This window comes from Bufo bufo, chromosome 5 (assembly GCF_905171765.1).
Source record: "Bufo bufo chromosome 5, aBufBuf1.1, whole genome shotgun sequence".
NCBI lineage: Eukaryota > Metazoa > Chordata > Amphibia > Anura > Bufonidae > Bufo > Bufo bufo.
This window is the reverse complement of record NC_053393.1, coordinates 298,772,084-298,793,524: the sequence shown is the minus strand read 5'-3', so window position 1 is coordinate 298,793,524 and position 21,441 is coordinate 298,772,084.

The window sequence follows — 21,441 nt, the reverse complement described above, 5'->3', positions numbered from 1 at the left end:
CACTCTATCAGTTGGTGAAGCATATAGATTAATCGGACAGTGTCGCAAGTATACCATCTGTTATCACACTGAAAGAGGTTGTTTTTCTTTGTTTGCTAATTGAGTACCTCTATGAACCAAGAGGACATTTCCTATATATAAACCAGACTATAATGCTAGAGTTTATTTATGGCTGTTGAGACATGTTGCAGTTTATTTACCTAAAGACGTTGTCCTTGATATATTAGAAAATTGTGGTTTTTCATCAAGTCCCTTCACCTGACCAGTTGTGATATATATATATATATATATATATATATATATATTTTATATCAAACATCTACTGTATCAGATATTAGATTGTCATTATATGTGGATCTAGTGACCACTAGATTTTGGAGAATGAGATATATTACTGATTCTATTTTAATCTTATTGATGTCATTACAATTTGTGTACAGGACACTTCTGTTATTTCTTTTGGTCTTTTGTCCCCTGAGGAGCCCTACACCAACTGGGCGAAACGCGTTGGGACGATTTGGGTAGGAGTGCCAATCTGACACTCTACCTACTTGTATAATATTCTCTTGCACTAATTCTGTAAGGGTGTATTATTCACCATCACACTGCTGTGAGGGGAGGTGTTCTTCACATATAGCTAATTTTTTCTTGTTTTTGGTATGCGCATAGAATAGTCCCAGCACCTGCTAGGATCCCTTCCATCTGTCACCTACCATAGGGTCCTCTAGGGAACAGCAGAAGGCACGAGACACGGGATCGCCCTTATCAGGGCGGCTATTCCGTTTGCAGGTAGGGCCACCTCAACAGGGCAAGCATAGGGATATTGCCCCATTCGAGCCACTACAAATACACCAGGCTGCTCACCCTGCTACCAAAAACATTAGTGGCACATAGGTTCTTATCTTGTTTCTTGTTTATCTTTATTTTTCATATTCAAAGGGTCCATTATATTAATTTTTGATTATTAAAAGTTACGTTTTAGAATAATGGTCATTCTGTGAAATTTCTGTCTATATATTGACCTAATTCTACTATATATCCCTTGAACAGGGTTATGTTCATTCTGTGAATCCTCAGGTGTGAATCAGACAGGATTTCCACCCACCAATGCCTTATGCATCAGAATAGATCATCCATCTCCACACTATGTCACCGTGCCACTCCGTGGTATCATGCTGCTGCTGCCATGTCCACAATATGTCACCATGCCACTCTGTGGCCTCCTGATGCCTCCATCTCCACGATATATAACCGTGCCACTTTGTGGCCTCCTGATGCTGCCATTTCCACTCTATATCACCTTGCCACTCTGTGGTATCATGCTGCTGCTGCTGTTGCTGCCATCTCCACACTATGTCACTGTGCCACTTTGTGGCCTCCTTTTGCTGCCATCTCCACACTATGTCACCATGCCACTTTGTGGCCTCCTGATGCTGCCATTTCCACACTATGTCACCTTGCCACTCTGGTATCATGCTGCTGCTGCTGTTGCTGCCATCTCCACACTATGTCATCTTGCCACTTTGTGGCCTCCTGATGCTGCCATGTCCACACTATGTCACCGTGCCACTCTGTGGCCTAATCATACTGCTGCTGTCAACTTCACACTTTGTCATTGTCTTGTAAATCAGAGTGAGGCCACAGCACTCATCCACTAATGGCTTTTGTGGGTGCACGTCCCAAGTTGATTCCTTCCACCGTAGGAATCTATATAAATCGTCTCTATTATATTTTGAGACAGCACACCAAGGAGATGATGTTCACAAATTCACTTTTTATTCATTCAAATTTCAACACCAGTGGTATATTCCAACATTTATTGCAACATTTTGGGCCCAATTTTGCTGCCCTTTCTCAAGCTACAAAATGATGATAAAAACACATCATCAGAATACATAAAACAAGATCATTAGAAATTAATACATCAGACATAATAATTATACATAGACCTAGAAATGTATGACATTTACAAACATGATTCTTTTTTACATAAATTAAATCAATTTTCAACACAATGATTATTATCATATGATCATTAATAGTCTGACATGATCCAAAGATTTAATACCACACTAATCTTAAAGTGCCTTGCATAATTTTGCTGTAATAGTATATATGACTATGTGATATAATTCATTAAAATTACAAATATTCTTCAAAAAGACAATTAAAAAAGAGGAAAAAGGAAAAAAAAGGGGGGAAAATACTTCCATAGCCCAGTGAAGATAAGATATATAAGAACTCGTATACTACCAGACATTATTTAAGCAACACATGATTGTAAGCTAAGAATAAAGTGTAGGAAACAGAATCAAAAAGGGAAGGATTGCCACCAAACCTGCACTTTTGAGTACATATATATGGCTACTTGCCACAGGGCCAATATATTTGAGTATATACATGTTCATATAACCAATGTATCCGGGTACATATACTTCCACCTGGATTTTCTCAATGTGGATCACCCTAGGATTCCTGTAATGTATGTACTTCCAAAAATCCACAAAAGCCAAAGTAATCCTCCTGGCCGCCCGATAGTCTCAGGCTGTGACTCGATTTGTCAACCTGCCGCAATAATGCTTGATCAATTGTTACGACCGTATGCACAATCAGGCAGATCCTTCCTTTTAGATACCACAGATTTTCTGAATAAGATACAGAATTTAGAAATCAAGGGAACTAACTATTTTTTTTTGTTACGATGGATGTATCAAGTCTGTATACCAACATTCCCACTGAAAATGGTATTAACTGTATAAAGGAGGTCTTGACACAACAACAAGAAAACTCAGATGATGAAAATCTTTTCATTATTAATTTAGTAACATAGTATATAAGTATATAAGGCCGAAAAAAGACATTTGTCCATCCAGTTCGGCCTGTTATCCTGCAAGTTGATCCAGAGGAAGGCAAAAAGAAAACCTGTGAGGTAGAAGCCAATTTTCCTCACTTTAGGGGAATAAAAAATTCCTTCCCGACTCCAATCAGGCAATCAGAATAACTCCCTGGATCAACGACCCCTCTCTAGTAGCTATAGCCTGTAATATTATTACGCTCCAGAAATACATCCAGACCCCTCTTGAATTCCTTTATTGTACTCACCATCACCACCTCCTCAGGCAGAGAGTTCCATAGTCTCACTGCTCTTACCGTAAATAATCCTTTTCTATGTTTGTGTACAAACCTTCTTTCCTCCAGACGCAGAGGATGTCCCCTCGTCACAGTCACAGTCCTGGGGATAAATAGATGATGGGATAGATCTCTGTACTGACCCCTGATATATTTATACATAGTAATTAGATCTCCCCTCAGTCGTCTTTTTTCTAACGTGAATAACCCTAATTTTGATAATCTTTCAGGGTACTGTAGTTGCCCCATTCCAGTTATTACTTTAGTTGCCCTCCTCTGGACCCTCTCCAGCTCTGCTATGTCTGCCTTGTTCACTGGAGCCCAGAACTGTACACAGTACTCCATGTGTGGTCTGACTAATGATTTGTAAAGTAGTAGGACTATGTTCTTATCACGGGCATCTATGCCCCTTTTGATGCAACCCATTATCTTATTGGCCTTGGCAGCAGCAGCCTGACACTGTTTTTGCAGCTTAGTTTGCTGTTTATTAAAATTCCTAGATCCTTTTCCATGTCAGTGTTACCGAGTGTTTTACCATTTAGTATGTACGGGTGACTTGCATTATTCCTTCCCATGTGCATAACTTTACATTTGTCAGTGTTAAACCTCATGTGCCCAAGCCTCCAATCTATCCAGATCCCTCTGTAGTAGTATACTGTCCTCTTCAGTGTTAATTACTTTACACAGTTTAGTGTCATCTGCGAAAATTGATATTTTACTATACAAGCCTTCTACAAGATCATTAATAAATATATTGAAGAGAATAGGGCCCAATACTGACCCCTGAGGTACTGCACTAGTGACAGTGACCCAATCTGAGTATGTAACGTTAATAACCACCCTCTGTTTTCTAGTTTGTTAAATTTTGTGTTGAAAAGTAATTATTTTCTGTTTGAGGATGATTTTTACCTGCAGACATCTGAAGCTGCAATGGGATATAATGTGGCCCCAAGTTTTGCAGTGATTTACATGAACTCCTTTGAGGAGCATTTTGTATACACTCATCATCTTTTAAAAAAATGTGTAAAGATCTGATTGCAATATAGTGATGACGTGTTTTGTTTATGGCAGGGGAAAGTTGAACACCTTTAGAGTTTCCACTCGGACCTGAATTTTTTGTATATGTACACTTTTGAGTACATATATATGGCTACTTGCCACAGGGCTAATATATTTAAGTATATACATGTTCATATAACCAATGTATCCGCGTACATATACTTCACCAGAAAAAACAGGTGTTAGTTCTATTGGATTTCATTTCATTCCCAAAGGGGTCTCACAATGCCCCGGATCAAAAATCCTGGATTAATATATTTAATGGCAAATGACACAGTGAGAACAATTGAAATGTAATGGAATAGACATCAACCAAATATTATAATACCATGAAAACTGGAAAAGAGCAATTATAAATCTGCAGTAAAACTTGTAGAGAACTAGTATAATTACCTGAGTTTATAGGAGTATGAGTCCACGATGTGCATGGCGCATAAAGCATGCCGCAAATATATAAAGAGGAAATGCCCAATTAACTGACGTCGCGCCCAAATGCCTGGTCCACCACTATTTATCCTCACTATTTTATTGCAGCAGCCGCTGCGGTTAGAACTAGCGTGGAGCGTCATCCCATATCGTCAGCCTGGAGGTTGCGCATGCGCTGTGGCTTGGGAATAGAGTAAATCGCCATATTAAATAATGGCATAGCTCATGCTCGTGCGCAGTACACCAAAGGTGGAATGAATCGCCATCTTGGATGATGGCAAACTTCCGGGACCGGACAATTGGATAATTGGATAATAAAAAATCTACAAATGGAGAGGTTTAAACACCAAAACCATTTATAGATGTTAACCGATACGGATAATATAAATACATGTATTTAGGGGGGCAAGATAGAAAAATATGGGTACCGGTAAGTAGAGATGCCCAATGCCCACATTTAAGAATACATGACACCCATTTCAATTGATATTAAATATATTTTATATGTTTTTATTTTGTAGTTGGTGGTTACAATCCATCTGTAGAGAGAATGAAAGGTATCTACACCAGACCCAACTCTATCATGGCCACAGAAATAACAGAGGAGAAAAAGAAACCATACATAAATCAGGACACATTACTGACAATATGGGAAATTGTTCTCACGGCCCATGAGTGCAATGTCCTGATTTCAGAAAACCTAGCAAATAAACAAAATACAAATAAAGTAAAGTTGATAATACCAAAATCTACCAAAGATAATAACATTCAAAAGTCATGAAAATTTATAATCTTTATTAAGATCTCCCAGGCCCAAAGTTCCCAAGCGGCGGATCCATTGCATCTCCCTTGTGTGAAACATTTACTCATGATTCCCTCCCCTTCAGGGTACAGGAACCCAGTCAATGACTTGAAAACAAAGTTGACTGGGTGTGTGTTTAAACTCATGAAAATGTTCTACTAATGGTGCTTCCTTTTTGGTTGTCCGGATATTGGATTTGTGTTGACTGATCCAATCTTTAATTTTCTGCGTTGTCTCACCTACATATCCTAATCCACAGGGACATTTAATCAAGTAAATGACAAAGTTTGCAGCGCAGCAGAAATGTCCCCTAATAAGGTATTTTTTACCTGATGAGGGGTGGTTAAATGTCTTGCCTTTGGTCACATTCCCGCATTGGGCACACCCCAAACAAGGGTATGTACCCAAATTGGAGCTACTGGTGATGTAGTTTGTGGGTCAGATTTTTCTAGAGACTAAATCTGACCGAATCAAACGGTCACTGATAGGAAATCTCAACGTCCCACTTGGTACCCCTGGTACCGAACTTCTAGTATCGGCTTGGTTTGAGTCTTGCTCTGACATCAGGAGAGCGCTTCACTCAGTAGGGAATAACAGACACAACATTGATGTACTGAATGAACGCTCTGAAGTTTATTTTTAATACACACAGGTTATATACAGAGGGGTTTTACCCCCCTTTATCACCATATCAACGTAAGTTAATTATTCATCATATTAACACGTTCTATTCTACAGGCAAAAAGAGCAATAAAAAACGGAACTTCCATATTAGGGATATTGTCCGGGAGTAGTACCAAAGAGATAAGATTCATTTTACAGAGAACAGAAACTGATACACAAACAAAGAAGCTTCTACATGTTGTATAACATGGATTCCCTTCAAATCCCCTCTAAGAACCTTTAGTGTATCACACTACATGGTTCTTTCCTTCCTTTTCTCTCTATATGATGTTAGATAATTTTTATACCCTTCTGGGCTTCGATCCTCCTGGGATAAGATAGTTTGATATAATGACATATTAAAGATCCTCTTTTCAAGCATTCGTCTCACACAAGGAATAACACATAATGCTACTACACCTATTACTATTGGTTAGTAAACTCAATAAAGTCATCGAGGCCATTGCAATCTTAATCAATGCGCTCGACCATTTCCCAAAACAGGGGGAGAGGATATTCATGTTGGAGGTCAGGTCAGGGCTATCTGCCCCCCATTAGTACCTCTGGACCTCGTTGGAGGTCAGGGCTGTCTGCCCCCCGTTAGTACCTCTGGACCTCGTTGGAGGACAGGGCTGTCTGCCTCCGTTTCTGCCTCCTCTCTTTCTTTTACCAGCTTCACTCGTGTGGCATGGATCCACGTCGGAGATTGTTCGTTCAGTATAGCTGTTCTGGTTACTGCGACCACGGTAGTGGGTGGGCCATATATAAAATCACCTTGAGCTCTTCCTTTCTTCAGTGTTTCAACCATCACCTCATCCCCCACCCTGTATGGGTGGGTGGGTTCCTTTGGAAGAGAGGGAGACTTACAAGCAACTTTTTCCTCAGTTTTATTAAGTACCAGTATCAATTTGGTGACATATTCTTCCCTTATTAAATCAAGGTCCCCTTCCTGTACTATCATTGGGCGTCTGGCCCAGGGGGTGGGGAAAGGCCTTCCCATTAGTATCTCGAATGGTGATAACCCTAACTTCTTATTAGGTGTCATCATTATTTCTGCAAGTATTAGGCCTCATGCACACGACCGTTGTGTGCATCCATGGCCGTGATTTTCTGCAGACCCATTGAAAACTCGGAAAATGCACCGTTGTTCATCCGTGGCCGTGATCCGTGTTTCCTGTCAGCCAAAAAAATATGACCTGTCCTATTTTTTTGATGGACAACGGTTCACGGACCCATTCAAGTCAATGGGTTCGTGAAAAAACACGGATGCACACAAGATTGGCATCTGCGTCCGTGATCCGTGGCCGTCTGCATAAAAACTTTTTCAGATATGAGTTTTCACTTCGTGAAAACTCATATCCGACAGTATATTCTAACACAGAGGCGTTCCCATAGTGATGGGGACGCTTCAAGTTAGAATATACTGAGAACTGTGTACATGACTGCCCCCTGCTGCCTGGCTGCACCCGATCTCTTACAGGGGGCTGTGATCCGCACAATTAACCCCTCAGGTGCCGCACCTAAAGGGTTAATTGTGTCTATCATAGCCCCCTGTAAGAGATCAGGTGCTGCCAGGCAGGAGGGGGCAGACCCCCTCCCTCCCCAATATTATATTCATTGGTGGCCAGTGCGGCCTCCCCTCTCCCCCCCCCCAGTTAAAATCACGTTCAGAATCCCCCATCATTGGTGGCCAGTGCGGCCTCACATCTCCCCCCCTAGTTAAAATCACATTCCGAATCCCCCATCATTGGTGGCCAGTGCGGCCTCACATCTCCCCCCCCCTAGTTAAAATCACGTTCCGAAGCCCCCATCATTGGTGGCCAGTGCGGCCTCACATCTCCCCCCCCTAGTTAAAATCACGTTCCGAAGCCCCCATCATTGGTGGCCAGTGCGGCCTCACATCCCCCCCCCTAGTTAAAATCATGTTCCGAATCCCCCATCATTGGTGGCCAGTGCGGCCTCACATCTCCCCCCCCCCCCTAGTTAAAATCACATTCCCCCATCATTAGTGGCAGTGGAGAGTTCCGATCGGAGTCCCAGTTTAATCGCTGGGGCTCCAATCGGTAACCATGGCAACCAGGACGCTACTGCAGAGTAACCATGGCAACCAGGACTGCAGTAGCGTCCTGGTTGCCATGGTTACCGATCGGAGCCCCCACATTGACTTGGATTGTAAGTCAGGACGGATCCGTTTGGCTCCGCACGGCCAGGCGGACACCAAAATGACTTTTTTTTCATGTCCGTGGATCCTCCAAAAATCAAGGAAGACCCACGGACGAAAAAACGGTCACGGATCACTGACCAACGGAACCCCGTTTTGCGGACCGTGAAAAAATACTGTTGTGTGCATGAGGCCTTATGGGTAGGATCTCTTTCCATTTTTCAAAGGTACCTGCAGTGGCCTTCCTCAATTTATCTTTGATAGTCCTGTTCATGCGTTCCACAATGCCTGAGCTTTGTGGGTGATATGGAATGTGAAATTTCCATTCTATCTGTAATGATTTAGCAATTTCCATGTTGAGTTTGGAGGTGAATGCTGGCCCTTGGTCAGATTCAATCATCAGAGGGCATCCCCACCTAGGGATAATTTGTTGAGTAATTATTCTTGCTGTTGTTTTTGCATCCTCTGATTTGGTGGGGAATACTTCAGGCCATCTGGAGAACATGTCGACAATCACCAAGGCATATTCCTGTCTACTATGAGTTTTGGGAATATGTGTGAAATCTACCTGTAGGTGGGTGAATGGAGTAGTGGGATAGTCAAGATGTTGATGGACTACCTTCAAGGGGTTGTTGGAGTTGTTCCTCAAATATGTAATGCACCTTTGTACATATTCTGTCACTAACTTTCTGATGTTAGTAATGTAAAAATTTTGACTCAATGATGACTGAGTTGTCTGTATGCTGTTATGTCCTACTCCATGGAAATGTGCTATAAATCAGTAAGCATTTGTGACATCTCAGGGGTTGGAGGTGCCAGACATGGCATCTCCCAATGGTTACATGGACCTGTGGGGTTGCATTTGGCCACTCGTTTCGCCTCCTTATCTGCCAGTGCATTTCCCTGTGAGACATGATCCTTACCATTGGTGTGTGCCTTGCAGTGGACAATTGCTAATTGTGAGGGTAGTCTGATGGCTTCAAGTAGATCTGAGACCAACTGTGAGTGTGAGATGCACTTACCATCTGCTGCCGTGAATCCTCTTCCCTGCCAAATCATACCATGGTCCCACACTACCCCATGTGCGTACCTACTATCAGTATAGATGGTGACAGGTCTGTCAGCATGTAGAATACATGATCTAGTGAGTGCAATGAGCTCAGCTGCCTGTGCAGACTGGAATTTTATGGGTTTCGCCTCTAGGACGACATCTGGGAGCATAAAAATGGTGTAGTCTGTACAGTATTTGGTGTCATTTGGTCTGGTGCATGACCCGTCCACAAAAACTTCTGGAGTACCTTCAATGGGTGTGGATGACAAATCATGTCTTGGAGAAGTTTCGTGTTCCAAGACCTGTAAGCAATCATGTGTGTCTGTGAGGCAATCTTCTTGCCCTTTAAGGCCTAAGAGAGCATTCAGTATTGGTGCTAGACCTGAGGTGTGGGAAGCATATTTGATTTTGAGTGAGGGATCACTGAGTAGTATTACCTCATATCCTGAAAGCCTTTGTGCAGACATGTGTTGTGTGTGGATGTCCTTGAGTTGCCCTACAACATCATGGGTGGTGTGCAAAATGGTGTAATGTCCCATTGTGAAAGGAGTTGCCAACTCTACCATCATAGCACAGGCTGCAAGAAAACACAGACATGCCGGCATCCCTTGGACAGAGGTGGGCATTACTTTCAAGAAAAATGCACATGGGCGCAACTTGCCTCCATGTTTTTGTGTCAGTACGCCCGCCATGGTTTTACAATTTTGTCGTGCAAACATGTGGAAGAGCAGTTTGTAGTCAGGGAGGCCCAATCCTGGACTTGACATTAATGAACATTTCAAATAATCAAATGCATTGTACATTTCTGAAGACCATCTTATTAAATCTGGTTTGTCCTCCAATGTTGCCTGTCTCAAGATATTGTCATAGTAGGAACAGTCTGGGATCCATTGTCTGCAGTAGTTTATTATTCCAAGGAAGGATAGCATTTCCTTCTTGGAGTGCGGGGTGACCAGGCCTACTACAGACTGGACTCTCTCTGGACTGATCCTCCTTTCCCCCTTTGTGAGGACAAACCCCAAGTATTCGACATGCTGTCTACACCATTGCATTTTCTCTAATGACAATTTGTGTCCACATTCAAACAACCATTGTAACAGAGATATACCATCCTCAATGCTGGCCTCCATTGACATACTGCATAACAGTAGATCATCCACATATTGCAACAACACGGAACCTTGGGGAAGGGGGGGTGCCATGGTTTTAAAGTCATTTGGAGGACGATGCCGAACACTACAGGTGAGTCAGCATATCCCTGTGGCATTCTTGCCCAGGTTAGTTGTCGCCCCTCGAAGGAAAAAGCAAAAAGTAATCTGGTCTTTTTGTCAACTGGAATAGAAAAGAATGCATTTTTCAGATCTATCACACTGAACCAAACAGTGTCTGCTGGAATGGCAGACAGTAATTGAGTGACATCAGGTACAATGGGGGCTATAGGCACAATGATACTGTTGATGGCCCTTAAATCCTGCACAAAGCGAACTGAACCATCTGCTTTTGCCACAGGATTTATGGGAGTGCTGAAGGGTGAAATCACCTCTTCCAAAATGCCCTTGTTTAAAATTTTCTCAATCATTGGCCTTAAGCCCTCAATTTTCTCTGTGGACAACGGGTATTGTTTCTGGAACACTGAGATGACACCTGGTTTCACAGTAGCCTTGTAAGGTGTGCAATCTATGAGCCCCGTGTCATATTCATTTGAGGAGCATAATGCAGGATTAATGTTGTTGAGCTCTGAATGGTTCTGTATGTTTGCAAGAATCAGTGGCACGGGTGTAGAGATTGGAATGAGATCTGAGTGTACTCGTATGCCCTGATTTTTGGCTGACACTTGTAAGTCAAGCTTAATGAACAAATCTCTCCCTAACAGGCTGACTGGGAAATCTGGTATAATGCTGAAGGCATGGTCTGTGATGTACTCCCTGTCCATGGTCTCAAGTGGTAGTGAGTCAGTTTTGAAAGTTTTTGTCAATTCCTTATTAATTCCCATAGAGGGCTCAGATTTTCTCAATGGTCCTTTGTACAAATCCTTACTTAACACACATGAGGTTGCACCGCTATCTACCATGAATCCTACTCTCCTTCTTCCCACTCTCAGTCATCTAAATCCACCCCTTTCAGTCGGACGCTGTGGTCCTCCTACTGTCCGTCAGTAGTGTCCCAGCTGTCCATGAGAACAGAGCTCCGATGTTAAGCACAACACTTAACATGTAACAAGTAACTTCAAACATTGAAACAAACAGATCTGACAATACAGACATGAACACACAAAAGGCCTATAAGAAACTTTTCATTGACTTCAATAAAAAAAAAAAAATGTGCAGCTCAATCAACACTGTTGGCAACAATAAAAACCTAAAATCTTCCAAGAAAAATAAAATTAAATTCTCAATGCACATATATGAAATCAAATATCGTACTCCATACACATTCATATTTTCATGTACTCCTTTTCACAAACAGCTCATAACCACGCCCTTATACATAAAATATGAATTGCCTACACAGCTCTGCTAAAAAGATCCATCAGTCTTCACACATTTTCGACTCAACTACAACTCAAAGCCACACCCATTCACATTCCACTGAATCATTTATGTCTTCCAACCCAGCCACATAGTTTTCTTTGTTTCATCCCAAAACTTGCAGCACAGACAAACACAGCTTTCCTGGAAACAGATAGCCACACCACACCCAGAATTGCTGATAGTCTATGTCGCTGTTGTGCTGTGTTTTCCAATGTCTTCTGGTCTTCACTCTGTGATTAATCAACTCTTATAAGAAGACAATATACATGTTATAATCCTACAGTAATTTTGTTAAACCCAAATCATCTTATATGCCATGTGGTCTTAATTAGTGTTGCACATATATAATATTTTTTGTTAAAAGCAGGATTCCCACATTACACTGCTTGGGAAAGAAGAAGGAAAATTATTAAACAATTCATTGTCTTCTATAATGTTATTACACATATAACATCATTTACTCTGCATGATTTCCTCCCCCCTTTTTTCTTTGCCTGCTTCTCTTATCTTAGGAATGTTTCTCTGTTAAGGCAGGGAAGTGAATCAGCCCAAAACTAAACCAGTTCATTTCTGAACATTTAACACAAGCGCCTTTCTGATTGCAGACACTGGGGCACTTTCTTTCTTGCTAGCGCCATCAATTAACTTCCTGACACTGCTCTGTTTTCTCACTCATTAGAACCCCCCCCCCCCCCTTCACCATCACAGGAGTTCTGATGTCCACAGTCTGTAAGCTCTAACTTCCCAGATTCTTACAGATTTTCATACCTGTTGCCAGCCAGGCAACCTGCTGTCCGGGGCCACATTTTCTCTGTAACATTCTTTTTCACATTTTAACTTTCAATTCCTTATTAATATCACATCCTGCCAAATTGTCTACCCATGGGTTAACTAGGAAGTAATTTGTGGGACTACACCGTGCAACATAAACTTTACATGTTTCTCCCGTCTCCGGTTTGGGGTAATCTGTTTTTACCCCTTGTGCCCCCATTCCATCTGATATTTTAATGATGCCACTTCTCTAGGACTGGCTGTACTGAACCATGAAGGCTCCGACAAATCCTGTCAACTTAGACGAAGGACTCAGGTCTGATCACAAAATATCAGAGAGTTTCATCAAACATATAATTTGTTGTTTTGGTCCGCCACTTGCGTTCACCTATCCCCGGGTCAACGGATTGCTCCTAGCCTGGGGGGTGAGGCGTTTGGCAGACCTCCGCAACACAGGAAAACAACAATACAATGTCCTTAAAACTCTACGCAAATAGTGAACTTCAGTCCGTACACTTACCACCCGGACATCAGTATCCTTATATCAACTCTAATATTCTTATACTGTAAACAATTTAAAAAGAGTCAAACCAAGCTCCGTCCTTGTCTCCCTGAGACAATATTTTCTAGTGCGCACTATATTTTCTCTGAGTGATCCTCACGGCGGATTCCCGGAGTCCCCGGGTCACTCCCCCAGACTCCCGGAGTCTGTTCCCTGTATCCCTGATTCAGTAATTATACTAGAAGTTGTAGGTTCTACTTACTAGATCGATACGTGGTCCTCGGATCGGCCAGAGGACAATAACAGATGTCTTTCTTACCGGACCCGAGGATGACCTTCTCGATCCCGGACGAGCCCCCAAACTGATAGGAAGTCTCAACGTCCCACTTGGTACCCCTGGTACTGAACCTCTAGTATCGGCTTGGTTTGAGTCTTGTTCTGATGTAAGGAGAGCGCTTCACTCAGTAGGGAATAACAGACACAACAATGATGTACTGAATGAATGCTCTGAAGTTTATTTTTAATACACACAGGTTATATACAGGGGGTTTTACCCCCCTTTATTAGCATATCAGCGTAAGTTTTTTATTCAACCTATCATATTAAAACGTTCTATTCTACAGGCAAAAAGAGCAAGAAAAAACGGAACTTCCATATTAGGGATTTTGTCCGGGAGTAGTGCCAAAGAGATAAGATTCATTTTACAGAGAACAGAAACTGATACACAAACAAAGAAGCTTCTACATGTTGTATAACATGGATTCCCTTTAGTCACGTATGTTCATTGGACGTTTACAGTTGCAAGAAAAAGTATGTGAACTCTTTGGAATGATATGGATTTCTGCACAAATTGGTCATAAAATGTGATCTGATTTTCATCTAAGTCACAACAATAGACAATCACAGTCTGCTTAAACTAATAACACACAAAGAATAAAATGTTGCCATGTTTTTATTGAACACACCAAGTAAACATTCACAGTGCAAGTGGAAAAAGTATGTGAACCCTTGAATTTAATAACTGGTTGAACCTCCTTTGGCAGCAATAACTTCAACTAAACGTTTCCTGTAGTTGCAGATCAGACGTGCACAACGGTCAGGACAAATTCTTGACCATTCCTCTTTACAGAACTGTTTCAGTTCAGCAATATTCTTGGGATGTCTGGTGTGAATCGCTTTCTTGAGGTCATGCCACAGCATCTCAATCGGGTTGAGGTCAGGACTCTGACTGGGCCACTCCAGAAGGTGTATTTTTCTCTGTTTAAGCCATTCTGTTGTTCATTTACTTCTATGCTTTGGGTCGTTGTCTTGTTGCAACACCCATCTTCTGTTGAGCTTCAGCTGGAGGATAGATGGCCTTAAGTTCTCCTGCAAAATGTCTTGATAAACTTGGGAATTTATTTTTCCTTTGATGATAGCAATCCGTCCAGGCCCTGACGTAGCAAAGCAGCCCCAAACCATGACGCCCCCACCACCATTCTTCACAGTTGGGATGAGGTTTTGATGTTGGTGTGCTGTACCTCTTTTTCTCCACACATAGTGTTGTGTGTTTCTTACAAACAAATCAACTTTGGTTTCATCTGTCCACAGAATATTTTGCCAGTACTGCTTTGGAACATCCAGGTGCTCTTGTGCAAACTGTAAATGTGCAGCAATGTTTTCTTTGGACAGCAGTGCCTTCCTCTGTGGTATCCTCCCATGAAATCTATTCTTGTTTAGTGTTTTACGTATCGTAGATTCGCTAACAGGGATGTTAGCATATGCCAGAGACTTTTGTAAGTCTTTAGCTGACACTCTAGGATTCTTCTGCACCTCATTGAGCAGTCTGCGCTGTGCTCTTGCAGTCATCTTTACAGGACGGCCACTCCTAGGGAGAGTAGCAGCACTGCTGAACTTTCTCCATTTATAGACAATTTGTCTTACCGTGGACTGATGAACAGCAAGGCTTTTGGAGATACTTTTATAACCCTTTCCAGCTTTATGCAAGTCAACAATTCTTAATCGTAGGTCTTCTGAGAGCTCTTTTGTGCGAGGCATCATTCACATCAGGCAATGCTTCTTGTGAAAAGCAAACCCAGAACTGGTGTGTGTTTTATATAGGGCAGGGCAGCTGTAACCAACACCTCCAATCTCATCTCATTGATTGGACTCCAGTTGTCTGACACCTCACTCCAATTAGCTCTTGGAGATGTCATTAGTCTAGGGGTTCACATACTTTTTCCACCTGCACCGTGAATGTTTACATGGTGTGTTCAATAAAAACATGGTAACATTTAATTCTTTGTGTGTTATTAGTTTAAACAGACTGTGATTGTCTATTGTTGTGACTTAGATGAAGATCAGATCACATTTTATGACCAATTTGTGCAGAAATCCATATCATTCCAAAGGGTTCACATACTTTTTCTTGCAACTGTATATGACATAAGAGGCTTTGCATTAAAAATTGCTAGCTGCACTTCTCTGCAAAATATGCCAGTGTTTGTAAACAATTTTTTTAATTGCCGGGCTCCATGTAGAATAGGTGGTAACACAAGGAATCCTGGAATTCTTTTATTTCACTACGGATTTGGGTTTCAAAAGATCATCCTTAGACAACAAATTTTGATGTACATATTAGTCCAGCAATTGTCTAGAAAAACCACGATTGGAAAATTTCTCTATCATTTGTGTCATCCTCATATCAGCTATCATTGGGTACGACACTATTCTTTTAATCCTCATTAGTTGTGAAAGTGGGAGGGATCTTACTAAGTCTGGTGGGTGGTAACTGTCAAAACGCAAAAGACTGATCCTATCAGTAGGTTTGTAATATAAATCATAATGTATTGAATTATCATATACCTTAAGGAGCACATCAAGAAATGGAGGTTCTGGGGGGGGCGGAGCCAGCGCCGGTCTGTGATGGCCGCTTGATTCTGAGCTCCGTGATACAGATCGTTCATAGCACCAGCAATCTTTCGCTCCACACCTGAAAATGGTAAAAATAGGCAACCCCAAGGCAGGGGAACACCCTAGCACTAACAAGAGCCATGTCCAGGGAGGTGACATGGACAAATTCATCAAGAAAGCGGCTGCAGCGTTCGTCGCTCGTGACTCCAAGATGGCGCCGGCTCAACAACAGAAAGCTGCCCAGCAAGACAAGTCGGATGAAGAGAGTGATATCGAGGAGCTGCAAGGTAGGGGGGCCCTTCCGATCACTAGAAATTACCTAAAGAGCACATTAAATAAGGCCCTGGAGCCTTTGCTCAGTGAATTCGCCGCAATGCGTCAAGATATGAGGCAAGTGGGCGAACGAGTCGAAGCGCTTGAAAACAACCAGGCCCTGATTTTGGATGATCAGAGGGCTACTAAAAGTTCATTCTGAAAGTGTGCCACTTACCTGAATGAAATTCAGAATGCTTTAGAAGACCAGGAAAATAGGGGCCGCCGGAATAACCTGCGAATAAGAGGGATCCCTGAATCCGTTCTGCCTGGTGATATTCCTGCTGCAATCATCTCCCTCTGTTCATCTCTTCTTGGCCCTGAATTTGCCCTGGAGATCACGATAGAGAGGGCACACAGAGCTCTGCGGCCCAAACCTAAATTGGAGGAGCCCCCAAGAGATGTCATTTGTAAATTTCTGAATTTTCAGGTCAAATCAGCAGTTCAGGAGGCCGCCAGAAATAGATCTGACATATTGTTTGAAGGAGCATTAGTGTCAATATACCAAGACCTTGCCCCCTCTACCTTGAAGAAGCGTAAACACCTTAAACCACTAACAGAATGGTTGCGGGCTAACAGAATCCTTTATAAATGGAACTTTCCCTTTGGACTTTCCTTTTCGCAAGGAGGCCGACGTTTCAATATTTCCTCCCATGCAGATTTAGACGCTGTCTATGATCACCGTCAAATCTCTCCCCTGCAGATAGAAAACTGGGAGCAGTTCCAAGACATCTTCGCCTTACCTGAAGTTCCAGATGTGGCAGCCTTCACCTTACAACATACTCCCAAGGCTCATAAAGTGGGGAAGAAGAACCGTCAACTGACTCCCAAGAGGCTAGCCCAAGATTGATACCCTTGACTCTCCAGATATAACAAATGAAAAGGGTGATGTTCCTTTCTAGGACCTTATTGGATCTATCCAGAGAATTTGCTTCTTTAAAATAAGTGACCGTTAGCTATAATCTGTTTATATTAGTTCCATTCTGCTAGTAGATCCATGACATAGCCTGTTTGAAGTCATGTTTAAATTATCTTCCATTAGATAATGCTTTTGTATTGCATGCTTCACTTGCCTCTCTCCCTTCTTAGTCCTCATTACCTTATGGGTCATCTCTGACTCATTTGCACCTGGGCTCTCCTATTTTGGCTTAAATTGGCCCTTGCTTTTCCTCCCTCTTTGGGTCCTGCTAGGCATCTGTTTAATTATAAGCTCCTCTCCAGGTTGCAACTATACGTGCTGAACGTCATGTACACTGGTCTTTGACCAACTTTCCCCCATGCTTTACACCAGTGGGTCAAACCCCACATCATGTTATTTTATGATTATTTGTTTCGCTCTCACTGTTTCCCTTTTCCCGTTGTTCTATTTTAGGTACCTGAGACACCCATCCTTGATTTCTCTGAGGAACATGCAGGTTGATGGGGATCCGACTTCTCCTTTGGGCGGGGTGGGGCTATCCCAGATCGTGAGTGTTTTTTCCTGGGGGACCAGCACACTTTATACTCCTCTGCTCACAATAACAATTGATTATGGCTGATATTCATATAGCTTCTTATAACGTGAAGGGCTTTAACTCACCCTCAAAGAGAAGCCAGATTTTCTTTATTCTACGTAAGGAGGGTGCGGATGTGCTGCTCCTCCAGGAGACACATTTCAGGTTCAACCATTACCCCAGCATGGAATTCTCTCATTACCCCCTGTGGTTCCATTGTGGGGGGGCCTCTGCCTCGTCCGGAGGAGTAAGCATCGGATTTAAGAGGAGAATACCTTTCAAACCCACTACCCATCTTCAGGACCCAGAGGGCAGATTTATTATGGTTAAAGGACACATAGGTCCTCAAATGTATTCCTTTATTAACCTGTATGTCCCTAATTCCAATCAAGCAAGATGGCTCTCTTCCATTGCTCAAACAATCTCCTCTTTTAAGGAAGGTATAGTCGTACTGGGAGGTGATCTTAATTTGGCCCTTGACCCCCAGATAGATTCTTCCTCACATAAAACTCCACATTCTAGACGCTCCTTAAAATTCATTAAGAACATTTATTGGGATTTTCATTTAGTGGATGCCTGGCGCACCCTTTATCCTAATACCTTAGATTACACATTCTACTCACACGCTCATTGTTCATATCACCGTATAGACTACCTCTTCATCTCCAAAGAACATCTCCAATTATGCCAAAAAGCCAATATCGGGTCTATCCATCTATCAGATCATGCACCTATATACCTTATGATAGCCTCCCCTATGCGAAAAACCAGAAGTTTTAATTGGAGATTGAACGAGTCCATTCTAGGTAACTCCGAATCCACTAAAAAAATAGCCTCATTATTAGATGAATATTTTAAATTAAATTCCCTTCCTGAACTGTCACCCCAAGTTATATGGGACGCTCATAAACCCTTTATTAGAGGTGAGTTTATTAGCATTGGCTCTCATTTGAAGAAACTTAGGGAGGGTAATATCAACAGTCTCCTTTCCAAGATAAATAAGCTAGAAGCTGTCCATAAAAAATCCCTGTCTGAAGCCCAATTCCAAGAACTTTCCAAATCCAGAGCCGAATTAAAAGCCCTATTACAGAGTAACTCAGCAAAATATTACCTTAACTCCCAATACAAATTTTTTGCGCATGGAGATAAAGCTACCAAATTTTTAATAAGCAGAATTAAAGCCAGAAGAGCAGACAATTACATACACCAACTTTCCTCTCCAAAAGGTGAACAAATTTTTGCTTCATCAAAAATACCTGCTCAATTTAGGGATTTTTATGAAGGCCTTTACCATATCCCTTCCTCCTTCTCCTCAACAGCTCATTCCTCTTTAGTTGACACATTTTTGGAATCCACGTCCTGCCCGACCCTGTCCACAGCCCAAAAACATTCTTTGGAGGCTCCATTTACCATAGATGAGCTATCAATAGCTTTAGCCCAAATGCCCTAGGGTAAAAGTCCAGGGCCGGATGGCCTCCCCGCCTCCTATTACAAAATTTTTAAGAAACAACTCCTGCCACACTTGCTTTCTGTATGCAACCAAACCTTGCAAAACGTCCCCTTATCCAGAGACATGACGATTGCCCACATAGCTTTAATTCCTAAGGAGGGGAAGGACTCTAAATTGTGTGCTAATTATAGGCCTATATCTCTACTTAACATAGATCTTAAGCTATTAGCGAAACTTCTGGCCAACCATTTAGCAGTCCTTCTCCCCCTTTTGGTACATATGGACCAGGTAGGCTTTGTTCGCAACAGGGAGGGCAGAGACAACACTGCCAGAGTCATTAATGTACTCTGCCATGCTAAACACACTTCCTCCCCTCTAGTACTTCTAAGCACTGACGCTGAAAAAGCGTTTGATCGCATAAATTGGAATTACTTATGTCATGTTTTAGAGTTTTTTGGCCTGCCTGGTCCATATATTAAAGCAGTATTCGCCATGTACGAGCAGGCTACAGCACGGGTCATGGTCAATGGTGATCTCTCCTTTCCCTTTCGAATCCACAACGGAACGAGACAGGGATGCCCCTTATCCCCCCTCTTATTTGTCCTAGCAATGGAACCCCTCCTAGCAAAACTTCGGGCAGATACTGGGATTGAAGGAGTGTTACTGGGGGGCAGAAGTCATAAACTAGCTGCTTTTGCGGACGATGTAATGATCATGACCTCCAATCCCAGAGTTTCCCTCCCTTTAATTCAGGAGCATCTAAAAAATTATAGTGATGTTTCTGACTTTAAGATCAACGAAAATAAATCCATCATAATTAGCACTGGCCTATCCCCACAACTTAAACTCTCCTTAATGGAAAACTCCCCATTTAATTGGTCCTCCCCAACCATTACCTATCTAGGAGTTAAAATCAGCCCAAACATTTCTGATCTCTTCTCACTCAATTTTACTCCCTTAAAATCTTCTTTATTCGCAGCCCTGGATAAACTTAACAAATCAGCTCCGACCCTTTCGTGGTTTGGTAGGAAAAATCTCCTATCTTCCCTTATCATTCCTCGTCTCACCTACCTCCAACAAGTCCTCCCAATTCCTATCCCAAAATATTACTATACTTCCTTAAAACAAAGATTTAGTACATTCATATGGAATGGTAGGAGAGCTAGACTCTCCTATTCATTCCTGTCCCATTCACGCTTGACAGGCGGAATTGGTCTCCCAGACCCTGAACTTTATGGGAAGGCCATATCAATGTCTAGAGTCATCGACTGGCTGAGAAACTCAAATAACAAGTCTTGGGTTGCCTTAGAACAAAACATCATTGGAATGCCAGCTTGTGCTATATGCTTAGGCCATTATTCCCTTCCCCCTATTAGCCTTCAACCTTACCCAATAATTAAAGCTACTATTGAAGCTTGGAAATGGTGGAACCGCTCTCATTGTTCGGTCCCCTTTCCTTCTCCTCTTACCACAATCAGTGATATCTTGGGTTCTACCTCCTCTGGACCTCGTAACACTTTCTCTAAATCAATCAGATCATCAACTGTGCTAATTTCACACTTTCTGGAGCCCCAAGGCTTAATGCCTTTGTTTGACTCCATTAAATCCTATCTAAAACCACAGCCTTGCGACCTCACCCTCATCCCACTTATCATGGCCTTCATCCGTAAAAATAACACAAGGGGTGATCTCTTACGACCTCTCACCTGGTTTGAAGCCTTAATAGCAAATCCAAATCCCCGAAAAAGCCTATTTCTCTTATCTATAACAAACTGAGATCCCCTCCCCTAATCTTCAAACCAGCCTTTATCAGTTACTGGGAGAAGGACACGGGTATAGACCTCCCTTTTCAAATCCTCCCCTCACTATTTTAATCCCCCCACAAGTCTTCCAGATGCGTTAGAGCACAGGAAAATGGCTACAAAATTTTGTCACAGTGGTATATTACGCCAATCAAGTCAGCACGCTTCACTAGACCCTCCTCTAATAAATGCTGGAGATGCCAAGATGACATAGGCACTTTCATCCATATTTGGTGGTCGTGCCCTCCTATAAACAAATGGTGGAAAGAGATATTTCAAATATGCAATCAAATCTGTTCCTCAGACGTACCTACCTCCCCATACGGAGCTCTACTCTCCCTTTTCGCTAACAACATTACACCTTCTACATCTTTCCTCTTTAAACAGCTTTTGTTAG